The 18,586-nt window shown below is 34.8% G+C and overlaps 2 long non-coding RNA genes across 7 annotated transcripts in view; one reads left to right on the plus strand and one right to left on the minus strand.

Annotated features, from left to right (window-relative positions):
• The first annotated feature begins 8,244 nt into the window (after positions 1-8,244).
• LOC136064591 (uncharacterized) lies at positions 8,245-8,970 on the plus strand. The gene is made up of 2 exons (XR_010626221.1): positions 8,245-8,671; positions 8,794-8,970. It is a non-coding gene; the product is annotated as an uncharacterized LOC136064591 (long non-coding RNA).
• Positions 8,971-9,694: 724 nt separating this feature from the next.
• Positions 9,695-18,586, minus strand: part of LOC136062749 (uncharacterized) — a 29,734-nt gene continuing 20,842 nt past the window's right edge. For 4 of the 6 annotated variants that reach the window (XR_010624485.1, XR_010624502.1, XR_010624477.1 and 1 more), the window contains one exon: positions 9,695-10,195. This is a non-coding gene — a long non-coding RNA (uncharacterized LOC136062749). Of the gene's footprint in view, positions 11,192-18,586 lie in introns of all 6 variants that reach the window. The other 2 variants (XR_010624499.1, XR_010624490.1) reach the window with 2 other exon arrangements.

Genomic DNA, 18,586 nt, shown 5'->3' on the forward strand with positions numbered 1-18,586 from the left:
CCTTTTTGTAAATTAATTAAGTTATGACTCTATGTAAGTCCATAGATTAAGGGGTACAATATCAACAATTGAATCTCCACCTTGAGATTCGCTACTAGAGGATTCCTTTTCGTTACCCATTAAATATAATAATCTAAAATCTCCTTGGGTTGTGGTAAAAAAGAGAAGAAAAGAGAAATGTCCAAAAAATTAGGATTCAAGTTGTGATGTCCTAGATTTTATTAAATGTGTGTTGTGTGGGTGTGTGATGGGTCCTAGATCTGGAATATACTGAGCTAATCTAGGCTTTATAAATAATCACAAGGAGTATTTTGGGGTATGAGCGTAGATGTGACTAGTACTTTTTCTTAGGTCATAACAAATGATATCAGAGTCGGCCTGGTTTTAACTCCTTATTATTATTATTATTATTATTATTATTATTATTATTATTATTATTGTTAGGTTCTAAAGATTTAGAAATTTATGTATTTAGAACTCTAATGTGTAATGTTGGCAAACCATAATCAAAACAGGTTGTTTAGTCTTGTTTAGACTTGCTCAAAGTTGTGTCTTTTATGTAAAGTTGGAATCGAGATGATGCAGAAGTTACTGTGCATCTCGGCTTGGCTCAATCGACCGAAGCTTAGGCTTGATCAATCGAATCTCAGACAGAATATTTTTTTTGTAGAATTTCCAACTCAGCCCAATCCCATTAAGGATTATGGTTTTGGATCTAATTCTCCTAGTATTATTAAAAATAAATAAATAAATAAAAACCCTAGCCACGTTTTTGAGAGTAGCTCTAGTTGCTCATATTGCTGTTTGTGTGAATCTTTCGTGAGATCTGTGAGGAGTTTTCCTTCACACAAGCTTAGGATTATCAAGAAGGAGATTCGTTCAATAACTTAATGATCATTCAGTTGCTGCCATAAGAGCTTAAAGATACGCAAGTAGGAGTGCTTGTACTTGCTGGAGAATCCAAGAAAGAAGAAGTCTGTGGTCTCGGAGCTTGCACGTGGTCATGTCAGTAAGTTCTACTAGTGGGTAGCAATAAGAAGTCGAGCGTGTGGGCTTATAAGTCTTATTGTATGAACTTCGATTCTTTCAAGATAGTGGATTCAAGTTTACCTTAAGGATAGCTAGGTTAAATCATCCCCTAGTTTTTTACCGGTTTGGTTTTCCTATGTGATCATATCTTTGTGTTTTTTAAATTTCTGCTGCTATTTACTTGACATGATTGTTTGATTGTGATAACCTAGATTTGCATAATTTGACTAAGTTAATCGCTTGGCTAATTAACTAGGTTAATTCGATTATGTTAATGGGTCTAAAAACTGTTCAAGTGGTATCAGAGCGGGTAGTTCTTTTGTTTTAGATCTTTTGATCTAAAAGCTGATCCTTAACCCCTGTTATCATGGATAATTTGAAGTGTCTTTCTGCTCATGTTTGTGAAGATTTGAATAAAAAGGACACTGTTGTTTCTGTTGATTTTATTGATGTCTGCGAAACTCTTCATAAGGAATTATCTAAATCTTTGAAAATTTCTAAGAAATTTAAAGAAGAGTTAAAATTGGATAATCTTGAAAAAGAGGAATTGATTGTTAGATTAGATGAATCTAATAAAAATAATGAATTTTTTAGAAATCAACTTTCCTCTTAAGATGAAAAGATGAAAAGCTTGGAACAAGAGTTAGTTGAATCTAAAGCTAAAATTGAAAATTTGACTAGTACCAAGCCTGCTGTTGATAGCAGAAGTGTTTCTGTTCTCTTAAGCCTAAAACTGAGAAAGTTTATATCCCTCCTTTCAAAAGGAATAATAAAGAAAATGCTTATTTTGCTAAGTTAGACAAAGGTAAAAGTTCTGATGCTGACGCTGAAATTTCTAAACCTAAGTCTAAACCTACTGTTGGAGAGCATAATAAATTTGTTTTTGTGCCTACTTGTCACCTTTGTGATGTTGTTGGTCATATTAGACCAAATTGTTCTTTGTTGAGGTAAAAACTAAAATCTGATACTAGATTTGCTGTTAGGAATGCTGATGTTCCTAAATTTGTTCATATTTGTCACTTTTGTGGTGTCTCCGGTCACATTCGTCCTAATTTTCATAATTTGAAATTTAAGCATTCTATGTTTCAATCTAGCATATGTGATGATATTTCTTCTGCCATAAGTTCAAATAAATTGTTTCATATGTTTTTGAAAAATTTAAGCTTGTTGGCTTGTGAAAGGAATTTGCAGGATTTTAGTCTTTCTCAGAAGATTCGTGTAAACCCTGAAATACACTCTGTTTCTCATAGATTTTCATCTACAAAGCCGAAGACTTGTGCTATATAGGTGAGAAAAGATTCTCTAAGGTGAGTATTGCTGACTTGTCCTTGATTTAATTCTTTCAATTGTTTGTGGACATGTTTTGTTTTTGTTTTTGGTTGTTTTATTTTTTAGGTTGTTTTTTATTTTTTTTTTTTAAAAACCCCCAAAAACTTTGAAAATTTTTCAAAAAGACAAAAATATTTTATTTTGTGTCTTGTTTTATTTGTTTTGAGGATTACATGAGTTATAATATCTCTCTCTTGATTTAGATCATGCTTGACATTGTAGAGAAACTTGAATAGCATGTGTTATATAACTGCTAAGCTTTTTCTGATTTTGTGTGAGTATGTACTAGTTTGTACATTTACTCATGGGTTAATTAAGAAATTGATATTTCTTATTTGTGTACTCTCTATAGCTTGTTAAGCATTGTTATGCACTGCATTGGTATTATTCTTTTAGCATAATGTGTGCTTTTTGTTCTTGGTCATACATTTTTTTAAACCAAAAAGATTTTTGTACTATAGATCTTGGATTTGAAATCAAGGTTGGCCACATTATCTTTACATAACAGGTTTATGTACCTTGTTTATCTTGGATGAGCTTATTTTATTGCACTCTACTAGTTTGAACTTTGTAGTGTATGTTGTGTAGAAAAATGTTTATAGTTTTTAATCACTTTGTCTGGATCCTGAAATCACATGCCTTTGATTGTCGGACTTGATCCTTTTGAGAAATGTATGAATAACTATCTCACTACTGTTCACTAGCCAATTATGAACACCTTAGTGCATATCGTAAAATTATGTGCTCGAGAAAGTGTAGCACATGCACAAAAAGAATATAAGTTGTAGCCTTGGTTTAAATGCTTAAAACTAGTGTGTACATTATTGGACTTAAAGCTAAATCAAATAATTAAAATTGGTGTGTACAATATGAGTCAAAATCAAGAAACTTACATAATTGCAAACTTATGATCTAAGAGATGTGGGAGTTATATGATGTAACTCTTTAGGTGATAGTCTCTTTCAAATTCTATGTGATGAATTTTGTAGATTTTGTGTTTGATTTCTATTCACATATGCTATTTGGTAGAAACTGTATGTGTGTTGTGTGATGATCAATTGGTCAATTTGTTTTACAAACAAACAAGTGGTTTTTTCAAATTTTGGGATTTTTGATAGAAACTCTTTGCTCAAGCCAAATTTTGTGAATTTGAACTTATATTGAACTTAGTTTCACTACATTAGAGCATGCATCATGACATATTTTTTCATGCATCATGTATGTTTAGGATTTACATGCATTGCAATGTTTTATGTATCTATCTTGCAATTTTGCAGTCATATCTCTCATTGTTTTCACACATGCATACACTTTACTAAATTGGGTACTCAACTTGATTTAAAAATTGATTAATTAATTTTTGAGTCCTTTGTACATTTTAGCATATGCTATTTTTATATGTGAACTGCAAAAAATATTTTTCTTAAGAGATATGATGGATAATCAATGTGCAAATATTTTCTCTACTCATGCAACTGTTTATGGGTCACATAGTGTCAAGTTTGCATTTATTAAAAAAGAGAATATTTTTCTTCATGTATATCCTCACCTTAGTTTTATCTTTGGTTTGTGGTCCCCCTCCCCCACCCCCCCCCCCCCCCCTTTTTCTCTTTAGTTTGAGTTCTCTTTGTCAATTTGTGACAAAAAGGAGAAGATTTAGATGAAGTGTGGAATATACAAGAATGTTCTGTTTAGAGGGAGTTAAACTTTCTTTTTTATGTATCTAACTTAGGGGGAGAGTTAGTTTGCATATTTGTTGATTTACTGTTTTTCTATCACACATGCGTTTATGCGTTTTATTTAGTGTTTCAAGAAATATACAGGTTGATTCAATTTTGCTGCTGTCTACACTTGCAACTGATAGATAGTAGTTAGGATTGGATTTGTTATAATGAGCATTTTTTTTAAAGGACTTTTATTTGTAAACTTTGAGTTTTTAAGTTGTGTTTTGTCACGGATTGCCAAAGGGAGAGTTTGTTAGGTTCTAAAGATTTAGGAATTTATGTATTTAGAATTCTAATGTGTAATGCTGGCAAACCATGATCAAAACAGGTTGTTTAGTCTTGTTTAGGCTTGCTCAAAGTTGTGTCTTTTATGTAAAGTTAGAATCGAGCTAATGCAGAAGTTATTGTGCATCTCGGCCTGGCTCAATCAATCGAATCTCGAGCAAAATGTTTTTTCTGCAGAATTTCCAACTCAGCCCAATCCCATTAAGGATTAGGGTTTCAAATCTAATTCTACTAGTAAAAAAAAAAAAAAAAAAATCTAGCCACGTTTTTTAAAGTAGCTCTAGTTACTCATATTCCTATTTGTGTGAATCTCTTGTGAGATCTGTAAGGAGCTTTCCTTTACACAAGTTTAGGATTATCAAAAAGGAGATTCGTTCAAGAACTTGATGATCATTCAGTTGCTGCCATAAGAGCTTAAAGATATGCAAGCGAGAGTGCTTGTACTTACTGGAGAATCTACGAAAAAAGGAGTCTGTGGTCTCGGAGCTTGCCCGTAGTCGTGTCAGTAAGTTCTACTAATGAGTAGCAATAAGAAGTCGAGCGTGGGGGCTTGTAAGTCTTATTGTATGAATTTCGATTCTTTCAAGATAGTGGATTCAAATTTACCTTGAGGATAGCTAGGTTAAATCCTCCCCAGGTATTTTACCAGTTTGGTTTTCCTAGGTGATCATATCTTTGTATTATTTAAATTTCTGCTACTATATACATGATATGACTATTTGATTGTTTTAACCTAGATTTGCATAATTTGACTAAGTTAATCACTTGGCTAATTAACTAGGTTAATCCGGTTGTGTTAAGAGGTCTAAAAACTATTCAATTATTATTATTATTATTATTATTATTATTATTATTATTATTGAAAAGTTAATATGAATTCTTATTGAAAATAATGTCCTAATTTTTACTAGAAGTTGCAAACAATTCTTTTTTGAAAAGCTAGAAAATGCCCTAATATCTTTTGGAGATTGAACAAAAAAAAAGTGCCTTAGATTTTAAAAAAAAAAAATTTTAACTTTTTCAATTGTTTGATTGAAAAGTGGGTTGATAGAAAACTGATGAAGTAAAAGTTGCTGAAAGATAACATTTTCCTATGTTGGCCACATTGTTATTCTGGTGATATAAAATGAATAAATAAAGAAAGAAGTTAAAATTTATAATAATCGTGAATTGTCATTTTTTTTAATGTGCCAATTTAACTAATTAAGCTAATGACTACATTTATATATATATATATATATAAAATAGATGGGTAAATAAAAATAAATAATATAATAAGTGTAATGTATTCACTTTTTATAAGATGTCATCTTTCTCAATTTAATTGATCATATTATTTTTCGTATAATAATGAAAAAATTACTTCTTATATACTACTAAAATACTAATCCTATATAGTAAAGGCATAATATGTGTCAAAATTTATTGGAAAATTGGAAGATCAATCCAATTTCTTTTAAGATGCATGCTATTAATTTTCTAAAAAATTTGTGCCATAAGAAAACTCTTGAAAATGGTTTTATTTATTTTTTTATAAAAAAATTGAAAACGATAAATTTTACCTCCAAATCAATTTGGATTAAAATTCTTTTAACCTACACTGTGGTAAATCAAATGATCATACACTTACTTTGGTCACTTGATCTATTTAATAAATCATGTACCTTATTTAAATAATTTAATGAGTCATTTGATTTAATACACATGGATTGTTTTTTAATCATCATATAATGAATTTGTGGAGATTCATCTAAATCGGTTTGGAGGGGACTTTATTAATTTGAAAATATCTAGGATTTAGATCTCAGATAGTATGGTCAATATCAAGGCCGATTTGATATAATTTGACACCTTAGGTCACAAGTTTGGATATAAGTTTTCTTTTATATATATATATATATATATTGTAAGGACACAAAAATCAAATAGCCCAAGCCCACTTAGAATAGTGAGGTTCGTGCAGCTCAACTAGGCTGAAATCAATAGATATTTGTAAGAGACTGGGTTAAACAAAAAAAGGGGGGGGGGGGGGGGCTTAGCCCGAGGACAAAAATAGGTGAAGAGTGACTACGAATCAAGAATATATAGAAGGCTTATTACAAGCTTGCCCGAGGAGGCAGTTCTTACAAAGAATGATCCACTATTCACTTTCTCCTCTCAAGGCTCTTGTTCTAATTTCTATATTTCCACTGTTTTTGTCTGGATCCCTTTTACCTGGAAGTTCCCTCCATCTCCACCTACCCAGGCCCTCACCATGACACTTGTCTCCTTAAACTTCTGTTGAAGGTGGTAAAAGGAGTTACTTAGCTATAAATTCCACTGTTTAGGTCACTTCCTTATCAATGCTGCCAATAAAACTGTTGCCAGTCATTTAATGCAAAGGCAGTAGGATAATTCTCACTTAAGACTTCCCCCACCTTCCATGATTCTCTCTCTACACCTCATCCTTCTCGTCCGAACTTCCCAGAAGTCCCTTGTCTCTTCTCCTCCCATCATCGGGTGGATCCCCTCTTTGGGCTTATGATACTTTAACAATGATAACAACAGCTAATCAAACCCTTCCTCGATTCTCGGGCCCCATATATATATATATATATATTAATGTATGTATGTATGTATGTATGTCTGTGTGTGTATCTATATTATATTTTTTTTTTTTTAAATATTTTTATCACTATTAGAGGTCGAGTTACAAAATGCCACTATAAGTCATGAAAACGTCACTATAGGTTCCTTAAAAACGCTGCTATAGGGCCTAACTCGATTTATCACAAATCGAGATTCAAAAGAGGGGGATTTCCCTAATTAGTTTGGAAAATATGGCAAAAAACTACTACTTTTGCCCGAAAAGGGCATTTGACAATTTTTTCCATGTTAAGAGTGTAATGAAGAAGGAGAAGCAAAACCCTTCTCGAGTTTTAAACCTAATGGACTTGTTTAATATAGGATAAACTTGTTGAGATGAAATTTTTTTATTGACGTAATATTATTTTTACAAAATTGTTGACTTTGTTTTTATTATTAACCAGTCCTAACCTATCACATCAACTGCGGTGAGAAAAAGCATGTAATTTATTGAGTCATTCAACCCATTGTGTGTGAATGCAGTTTTATTTATTATTTATTTATTTATTTCATTTCTAAAGATTTGGATTTATGAATGTTTGCCACTCATTGTGCCCTTGTCTCCTCTCACATGCAAAATTATTCTTAAATAGACAAAATTACTAGGTACTCTTAGAATATAGTGACATGGTACTCCCTTCGCTTACATAAATAGTGAATTTCACCATAAATTCAATTAATGTAACTTATTATTATATGAAATGAAAGAGTACCAAGTCATTATACTCCAAAAATAATGAGATAATAAAGTCACATGCACTAATATATGTTAGTTTTGTATTTGATGAAAGATAGGATCTGCTATGGTATTCATTGCTGTGTGTGTATATATATATTTCATTTTAAACTCTTTTTTTTTTTTTTTTTTTTTGGGGTAGAATGTCATAAAGAATTATAGTAACTCTAGTCACAGCACATAACTACTTGATTGGATTTTTAAAATTCATAAAGGCAATAAAAACTGAAATATTCAAGAAAATTGATGCCCCTCGAGGGAAAAAAAAAAAAGGAAATGCAGGTGGTCAGATTTTGATATAATGCTGTATTTGGGGTTGGTTAAATGGGCATCAAATACCAAAATCATGATCATTTAAACGATGAGGACTTCCAAAACTGTAAACTACACCAAAAATAAACTTTTGAGTACTTTTTATAAGGGGAAAAAGTGTTGTAAATTGCAATTGGTAAGACATTGGATTTCCTTTTGATAAAAAAATTTTTAAAAAAATATCCAAAAAAAAAAAAAAAAAGAGAGCTTAACAAGACAAAGCCGAAGCGTGGGGTTGGGTGTATTTCAATATTTTTGACCAAGATAAGAAAAATTCAAACGTGTGAAAGCCCAGCTTGTTTGGTAAGTGTTTTCAAAATGTTTTTTGAGCAGTTAAACGTTAAAGCATATGAGACCCCAAAAGACGTTGTGCTATTCATAGTTCTCTACACGCTGCTATTGTTGGTAAACCTTCTGTGTGAACGGTGATATAGGCTCTCTTGCGATGGTGGCACGAGACAATCCCTTGAGGAAGATGTCAGATTCAATTCAGGCGCTTGCAGATACTGTAAACTCGGCAAATCCACACATCAAGGTCAGTGATGTGGTTCAGCTTTGCCGTCTCAATTATACTTCCCTTTCCTACCTTGGCATCGCTATTAAGTTTACGGACCTGGAGCTCCAATCAAAGGTGTGAACCATAGAATAAAATATCTACTTCAACAATGTTTCTTGGTCTGTATTCCTTTTATCTTCATTATTTTTCTTTTACGCACTACTGTAAGTTTGCTCACTGTCTACCTATAATCAAAGGTGGATAATCTTGTGGAAACCTCAAAGAAATACGACACAATAAAGACTTTAGTGGAGACTGAAATTAAAAATGGTTTTGCGAAGGATAACAGTAGTCATTGCAGAAACCTGGTACGATTAAAGCGAGTAATCAACTTGGTGAGGGAAGCGATGGAGCGACTTCTTGAGCATGGCTGGTACGTCAAACCATGGACGAAGTTTATATATATATATATATAATAAAAAAAATATTTTTTTTTTTTTACACGCTCTTTTATTTTATTTTTATATGGGAAAAAACCTTTGTTTTTAATTTAACTAGTTTGCATTGTTGGGTAATCAATTACCCAAGTTGATTAATTAGTCCAGTTACATGCAAGATTCAATTAAAACCACCAAATCACTAATCTAGAGTTAAGCGCAATGAAAGATAAATTTGACACATCAATGTCGTTACGATAAGAAAAACTCTAACAAGTGATTATGTAGGTTACCACTCCTGAATAATCCACTATAAAAGATTGAGGTTACACGTACAAGATATCTTACCATATCTTGAAGTACCGACACACGATAAAACCTACTGATCTATATAACAGCTTAGATCTGATCCCAATTGGACTACTCTTTCTAGCTAGTAGACTTCTTTATTACACGAATCTCCTATCCATAACTGACTCCTACCACAATACTTGATTGATGCAGATTAGTGTAAAGTCCTTCACAACAACACACTTCAAGGAATTGGTAGTAGCTAGGTACAAAACTCTAGTCACACAGATGTTGTAGCGGTTTCACAGTAGCATGTCTCTTTGAAGTTATGATCATAACTGAAAAATATTGCTTTTATATATACATTTGAGAATCCTAGCGCACAAATCCTAAGATGGGTCAAGTCATCATAGGTTGGAACAGATAAAACTGTTTTGAAATCCCGTAACTTTATAGATTAATAGGTATTGAGTTAGGTATCGAGTTTAATAAATCTCGATAAATTGATAGGGATCAAAGGACCTGTTACATTAGCTGATTTTCTTGTAGTTTCTTAAGTAGTTTTTTGTGTCTTCATTTATACCACTTGAATACAAACAGACACACTTAAACAGAGACTCAAATACATAAACAGTGACTCAGATATGCCAACACATAAAAATATGACCCTAACAATCTCCCCATTCGGTAATTTGTAACAAAACCCAAAAGTACATTAATGTCCTAGAATACATTTTACTCAAGTTACATAAAAAATAGCCTAATCTAAAAACTTTAAATCTGGAGGAACTTTGTAGGAACGGAGATCTAGTCCTGATCTGGCTTACAATCTTGTCTTTCATTGAAATGCACTAAACAATACACATCAAGGCAGCATGTGGAAAATAAGACAAAGTAAAAACAATAAATAATGCTCAAAGTAAATCAACACCTGCACGATATAGTAATCAGTTAAGACCAAGCATGTGGATAGCCAATACACAATATCAATATATATTAATAAAACGTAAGTGTATCACGGTAAATGTATCAAACACCATTGTGGTGTTACCAGTCATAAAAACCAGAAGTACATCTCCCTTTCACTACAAAAAGATAAACACTTCATGCTCATACTTTCTAAACTCTCCTAATAAGTAGCCTAACTACTCCCTCTTTTTGTCACGATGGACAAAAAACACAACCAATCACCGTCAGAACCAGAAGCAACAGGCTTGTCATCAACAGAGAAGTCATCTCCAGCATCCTCATCATCATTAGCCTCATTTACAATAGGCTCAGGAGAGGAAGAAAGGTACTCACGAGAACGAATCTACCAGTTGGCAATGCAACAACACAAGTGTCCTGTTGGTACATATCCTCCGTGAATGTAACCAACCTCTGCTCATGTGCAGTCTATAGATCCATAACCTGACAAATGTCACCTCGCATGAGACGTATCTCATCCAAAATAGTAGTTGGTGTCACCTAAACGTCGGAAACGGAAGCTAGAGCCTAAGAAGATGGATGACCAACATAGGTGGCATCCTTAGCGGTATGGATGACATCATCCTCCTCATATTCATCTAAGTGAAGGGAGCACCAAAGGACCGTTAGCGGTTGGTCCTAGAAGCAGACAATTGTGCAGAACTCCTGGAGATAGTATCCTTCCCAAGGGCACCATGAGGAATGAAATAAGGATTGTGAGGAAATGCAACATGGTGGTGTAGAAGAACATGAACGATGGCAGAAGGAAAGATCAAATTTTCTCGATGAATTGGATCTTTGAAGTTCTCGATGAATGAGAGGACCATGTGACGAAAATTCAATGGAGTGACCCTATCATGCCCCAACTCTTCATTTGCAAGATATTGTCCTCTTTTGGAGTGACACAACCTCTCCCTCAAGCCTTTAAAAAGGCCCTCCATATAAGGCTTAGGACCTCCCCCTACTTAGGCAATGTGATATTGGATTTATAAAGCCTTGACTTAAAATTTAGCAAAGTACTCACAAGAAAGAGAGGAATGAAAATTTTATTAGATTACTTCAAAACTCACAAACAATAAGATTAGGCTACTGCCTTGAGAGCTCACTACAACTTTTTCTCTCACACACTTTCACATCATACATCTATCCCCTTTTATAGGATGAAGTTACAAGAGCTGTCATTATTGCCATGACTCTTTGTTTCATAACAAAAAATTCTAAAATGTGGAAGACTCGAAGACACAAACGTTATGGAATGACAATACACAAACAATTATGGAAAAACAAAAGACACAAATAGTTATGGAAAAACAAAAGACACAAACTGTTATGAAATATCAAGAGGCAACTTTTGGTTTACCACTTCCAACACTCCCCCTTAAACCAAAAGCATCTCCACACCAAGCATTGTCCTCAATCTTCTGAATCTATCAACGGGTAAGGCTTTGGTAATAATGTCTGCTACTTGCTCTTCTGTATTGCAATACTGGAGCTTCACAACTTTCTATTTCACATAATCTCTCAAAAAATGATACTTCATGTCAATATGTTTGCTCCTTCCATGTTGAACTGGATTTTTAGAAAGTTCTATGGCAGACTTGTTATCCACATAAATAATTATGGATTCTTCTTGTGGATGATCAAATTGTTCTAATAAATTCTTCAACCATATTGCTTCACAAACAGAAGAGGATGTTGCCACATATTCAACTTCACATGTTGACAAGGCTACAATACTTTGCTTTTTGGACATCCAAGTGAAAGTTGTTGATCCAAGATTATGTCCAAATGAAAGTTGTTGATCCAAGATTGAAAACATATCCAGTAGTACTTTTCCTTTCATCTTGATCACCTCCCCAATCATTATCTGAATATTCATATAATGTGGCATCATTATTATATGAATTTAAAAGACCAAAATCCATGGTACTTTTTATATATTTTAGGATTCTCTTTGCTGCAAGCCAGTTAGATTCCTTTGGTTTCTCCATATATTTGCTCAAAAGACCAACTCCATAAACAATGTCTGGCCTTGTGATTGAGAGGTACCTTAAACTTCCAATCAAACTCCAAAATAGAATTGGATCTATAATTTTCCCTTTTCCTTCTCGTCAATTTTAGATCCATTGCAACAGGTGTATTGACAGCATTGCAATTTTTCATATTAAATTTGTCAAGCAATTCCTTTGCATATTTTTTCTGACATATGAAAATGCCATCTGGTTGCTGTCGTACCTCAATCCGAAGGAAAAATGACATAAGTCCAGAGTCGGTCATCTCGAACTCCTTAAACATAGCTTGTTTAAACTCATGGAACATTTGCTGACTGTTTCTTGTAAATAACAAATCATCAATATAAAGGCAAGCCATAAGAATTTCACCATGGGTATTCCTCTTGATGTAGACTGCATGCTTATAAGGATACTTGACAAAACCACTTCCTTGAAAATAGCTGTCAATACGAGAATTCCAAGCTCAAGGAGCTTGCTTTAGCCCATATAAAGCTTTCTTCAAACATACACCTTGTCTTCTTCTCCTTCAACCACAAAACCTTCAGGCTGCTCTACAGACACCTCTTCCTCAAGTATGCCATTTAAGAATGCCGATTTGACATCTAGTTGGTATATTTTCCAACTATGATGTGCTACAAGAGAAATCAACATCCTCACCGTGTCAATTCTTGCTACTGGAGCAAAGACTTCTTCATAATCTACCTCATACTTTTGCTTGTAACCTTTAGCTACAAGTCTCGCCTTATAGCTCTCAATTATCCCATCAACTGTGTGCTTAATCTTATACACCCATTTCACACCAATGGTTCTTTGACTTGGAGGAAGTGTAGTCAATTCCCATGTGTTGTTTTTCTTAATGGCATAAATTTCTTCTTGCATGGCATTCCTCCAACAATTCTCTTTCACAACTTCTTTAGAAGTAAAAGGCTCACGGTCCACATACAAAAAAAAAGAGATTTGTCTCTTCAGTTTGTGCATAGATATCTTCTAGGCCTCTTATTTTGATTGGTATTGGAGATGGAGAAATGCTACCTAGGCTTCGGATTAATGAAGTGCCTGTTGATAATGCATAGTGGTGGGGTGTTGAGGAAGGTCTCTCTGAAGCTTCATAATTCACATCTTCTTCTTGCCTTTCTAACTCAAGTGGCTTCTCTTTACTTATGATGTCATCATTCCATCCCCATGACTCTTCTTCATTGAAAATGACATCTCTACTCACCACTACTTTGTTGGTAAGTGGATTGTAGAGTTTGTAAGCTTTCGACTCCTCACTATACCCAATGAAGATGCACTTCTCCCCACGATCATCCAACTTCTTTCTCTTAGTCTCAGGCACTTGAGCATATGCAATAAACCTAAAAATTCTTAAGTGTGACACACTTGGTTTTGTTGTCATATTCTCGACACTTTTCGAAGGGCATCGAGTGAGTAAATAGGTTGTACATGCCACTGCTTCTACCCAGAAATTCTTTGGCAAACATTTTTCTTTAAGCATGGTCCTTGTCATATCAAGGATCGTTCGATTTTTCCTCTTTGCAATGCCATTTTGCTGTGGTGTATATGCAGTTGTAAACTGTTGCTTGATGCCATTTTTCCTGCAATAATCTCAAAATTCATTTGAGATGTACTTAGCACCTTTGTCAAATCTAAGTATTTTGATCTTACAACCACTTTCCACTTCAACATGTGCCTTGAAACTTTTGAATATAGTGAAAGCTGCAGATTTTTCTTTGATAAGATAAACCCATAATTTTCTACTAAAATCATCAATAAAGGAGATGAAATATTTATTACCTCCAACAGAAATTGGATCAAATGGACTGCAAATATCCGTGTGCACCAACTCTAATGGGTTAGGTGCTCTCCATGATCTCCCACTTAGAAAAGGACTTCTTTGTTGCTTGCCAAGAGTGCATATCTCACATACATATTTTGGCTTTTCAATACTAGGCAATCCATGCACCATGCTTGATGTGGATAATAGTTTAAGCCCACTGAAATTGAGATGCCCAATGCGAAGATGCCACACAATCTTCCCCTCTAAGGGCCACACATCCCTATGTGGAACCTACCCACCACTCTGTCTTGTAGGATCCACTCTAATACCATTTTGTTACTTATCAACTCTTCATTGGCAAGATATCATTTTCTTTAGGAGTAACATACAGCGTCTTCCTTAAAGTTTTAAGAAGTCTCTTACCAATTAGTGTGCAAGGCCTTCCATATAAGGCTTAGGACCTCACCTTATTTAGGCAATGTGGGACTTGGTCAAGATTCACTTCTCCCTCATCCCACCCCACTTAAAAGGTCTTTTAGTATTTTGGGTCTCCACAATCTACCCCTTTTAAGGGCCACACGTTCCTGGGTAGGATCTACCCATCATTCCGTTGTATAAGGGTCCTGTCTGATACCACTTCAACTCTTCTCTAGCAAGATATTGTTATCTTTGGGAGTGATACAAAGCCTCTCCCTTAAGGTTTTAAAATACCGCTCACTAATTAGAGTTCAAGGATCTCCATATAAGGTTTTTGATCTACCCCTACTTTGGCATGTGAGACATAGTCAAGATTTGGTTATCCCTCACTTTACCACACTTAAATTTTTTTTTTTTTTTTTTTTTTCTTTTGGGTCTCCACAATTTACCCCCCTTAAAGGACATATGTCCCCTTATGGGACCTACCCACCATCCCGTCATGTAAGGGTTGGCACTAATACCATTTTGTCACGCCCCAATTCTTTGGCAAGATATTTTCCTCTTTGGGAGTGACAATAAGTCTTTCCCACAAGGTTTTAAAAGGCCTTTTACCAATTAGAGTTCAGGGCCCTTCATATAAGGCTTTAGACCTTACTCTACTTAGGAAATGTGAGACTTAATCAAGATTGGATTCTCCCTAAACTTGCTTCACTTAAAAGGTCTTTTGGCCTTTTAGGTCTCCATAATCTACCCCCCTCGAAGGGCCACGCTTCCCCGTGTGGAACATGCCCACCATTCCTTCTTATAAGGTCTAACTTTTCATTGGCGAGATATTGTTTTCTTTGGGAGTTACATAAAACCTCTCTTAAGGTTTTAAAAGGCCTCTTACCAATTAGAGTCCAAGGCCTTCGATATAAGTATTAGGACCTCCCCATACTTAGGCAATGTGGGACTTAGTTAAGATTTGATTTTCCCTCACCACACCCCACTTAAGAGGTCTTTTGGCCTTTTGGGTCTCCATAATCTACCCCCTTAAAGTGCCACATGTCCCCGTGTGAGACCTACCCACCATTCCGTTGTATAGGGATCCACTCTGATACCAACTTATCATGCCAGAACTCTTCATTGGCAAGATATCATCCTCTTTGGGGGTGACACAAACCCTCTTTCTAAAGGTTTTAAAAGGCCTCTTACCAATTAGAGTTCAACGCCCTCCATATAAGACTTAGGACCTCCCCCTACTTAGGCAATGTGGGGCCTAGTTAGGATGTGGTTCTCCCTCCCCTCACCTCACTTTAGAGGTCTTTGTGTTTTTTGGGTCTCCATAGACACCTCCCCCCACCCCAGAAAAGAATACTAAATAGAAAATGAGTACGAGTGTCAATGATGGTGTTATAATAAGTCACCGGAGTCAGAACACAAGTCATGATCATGTTAAGAAAACGAGGATTCCTAAAAATATTTTGTGTAATTATGTCATTTAGAATACCACAAAGGTAATACAGCCTCAAAACTATGTACCAAGATCATCACAAGGTGGACCAATGTCGTCTAATTAAGAAGGATAGTCATGTTGTCTAATTAAGAAGGATAGTCAAGGTTCTCAACCTTAGGAGCATGAAACAACTCATGGAAGAAGTTTGGTGTCATAGAGATCCTAATGCCTCTAACACGAGTGTTAAACATAGGAACATAAGTATCCATTGTGGAGATGTTAGAGTAAAACTCATGAACAAGAAAAGTGGGGCAAATGATGGGGGCACACTGAGATTCTCAACCACGAGAGCAGAAAGTCTCAGGTACACACAAGTGCAAGTGAGATCACCCAAGAGTATCTGACACTCATTGTGAGGTTGGCATTTAAAACATTTCTTATTGAAGCCTTGGTGGTAGTTAAAATTAGGGAACCTACGCTCTATAGGCTCAGAAGAGGTGGCATTGGAGGAACAAGAGATAGGATTACGGCGAGGAGTGTCTTTCTTGGGACCTATAGGAATAGATACTTTTCAAGAGAAAAAAGAACCAAGAAAAGAAACATAATAAGAACATGAAATGATTAAAAGCTTGAATGATGCATGCTCATGTTAGATTATGTGTCCCAAACTCAAAAATCATAATCCAATCCAAACCAACACTACAGCATGCAAGACATAATCATGCACACAAACCTAGAAATGCACCTCATACAAACCAACGTTCAAAATGCCCGAACAATCTAACCAAAAGAGACAACCCCCTCTCCCTACAGAAATTTGAACATAAACCACCCAATTTCAAAAATCCATGAAACTTCAAACCCTAGATCTAAAATGCAATGCACGACATAAATGCATAATTAGAGAGGGATTACCACAAATTTGAGAGAGAGAGAGAGAGAGAGAAGCTTGAATTGGTGGGTCAAAAGGTGTCACAGAAAATCTAAAGAGAGTTTAAAATGAATGGTGAAGTGCCTTAGGTATTTATAATACCAGCAGCTCGATAATGCGAAGAGGTATTGAGAGACAGTTCTCGATAGATTGAGACAGGTATCAACCAGGTATTGAAGACACAGTAGATGGGGTATAATGGCTCGATGAATTGAACAAGTATCAAGATAGCTCAATTGATCAAAGAAGGTATTGAGAACATATCATAGAAATAATAAGGGGCCTAAATCTGCTCAATGGATCGATATGGAGTTGAATAGGTATCGAGGAGGGCTAAATAGGTTGCAGAGGTATTGAGGAGGTATCAAGGCATGTAGTTTTATGCAATAGTCAATATGACACACATGCAACACTTCTATACTCAATACCACAAAACTAACCTCAACAAATAGAGTTTAAAATATGCATGATGAACTCAATTAAAGACTCCAACTCATTTCAAACATCATGGAAACAACATTGACTCTAAGCAATTTCTTCCAAACACAAATCAAGCATATACAACTAAACCATCTATTCAATGTTATCGTGAAATCAAGCCCAAACTGTTTAGCATGCTTTACAAGCACATGCATCACTTTACACGGCCAACCACATTGACTTAGTCACGTAACAAAATTAGCAAAGACTATGTATGGATATTTGAAAACATTTGCAAGTGAGTATATGTCATAAAAGAGGTGAAGTGAACTAGTGAGAGAGACATACACACTTACATCTTAGTTATAACAGTTTGATGGAAATTATCACCTTTGAGGTATATCCTATAATTCTCACATCTCCTAAACTATTTGAAATTTTAACTAGTGCATATGTAGTATTCAATGCTATCTAGCTCAAAGCACAATCATATTTAACTACATGAGCATAAAGAACATAGAAAAGAAACAATCCATTATTATGTTTTATTGCAATATACACCATTTTCTTGCTATGAAATGCTTCACCTTTTACTTAGCTTGACTTTTATCATTTGCACACAAGTGTTTATTTAGATTTACAAATTTTCCTAGTGAGATGACTATTTATGTCTTTCTCTTAAAATTTTCTATTCCTTCTCATTAAAATGAGTGACACAGATTTAGAGTATTCATGTCAGTCTCCTAGTCTATGGTCATATAAAGAAACAACACAAACATGAATCAATGTTCATTGGCTAACCAAATGTACATAAAAACATGTATTTCTTGAAAGAATGCACAAAAACCCATAATAAGAAGACATGCACGGATGAGGTCCAAGAAAAGATAGGAAGAATTGAACCACGGACAAGCATCGAAGGGTTAAGCAGTAGCAATCTTCTCCACCAACTCAGTCTTAGGAGTAGACTATGTAATGGAAGAGGTCTTCTTCTTCTGAGATTGAGTTAGAAAAAGTCTAGGAGGATTCAAATTCCCTCAAAATTGAGTTAAAAGGATCTACGCCTTAATCAGCTCACCAAGCAAATGCACCAAGTCTTGTGTCTTATTTTAACCTCTATTATTCGGCACACCATTCTTCTTTTAGCTAGCAAGCCATTTGAAGCAATTTGGATAGGTGTGTCCAACTGCAACATAGTGGTGGCAAAGTGAGATCTCTTCGACTAAGAGTTTCTCTTGGGAGTAGAACAATGATTTTTCTTGTGAGGACTTCCAAGAACAAATTTGCCTTTATTGACCTTAGGTTTTTCACCTTCAAGTTTAGACTTCTCAGATTGCGGTACTAAGCCAACACGAGGGCCATTT

This window comes from Quercus suber, unplaced genomic scaffold (assembly GCF_002906115.3).
Source record: "Quercus suber isolate HL8 unplaced genomic scaffold, Cork oak 2.0 scaffold_2, whole genome shotgun sequence".
NCBI classification, from domain to species: Eukaryota; Viridiplantae; Streptophyta; class Magnoliopsida; order Fagales; family Fagaceae; genus Quercus; species Quercus suber.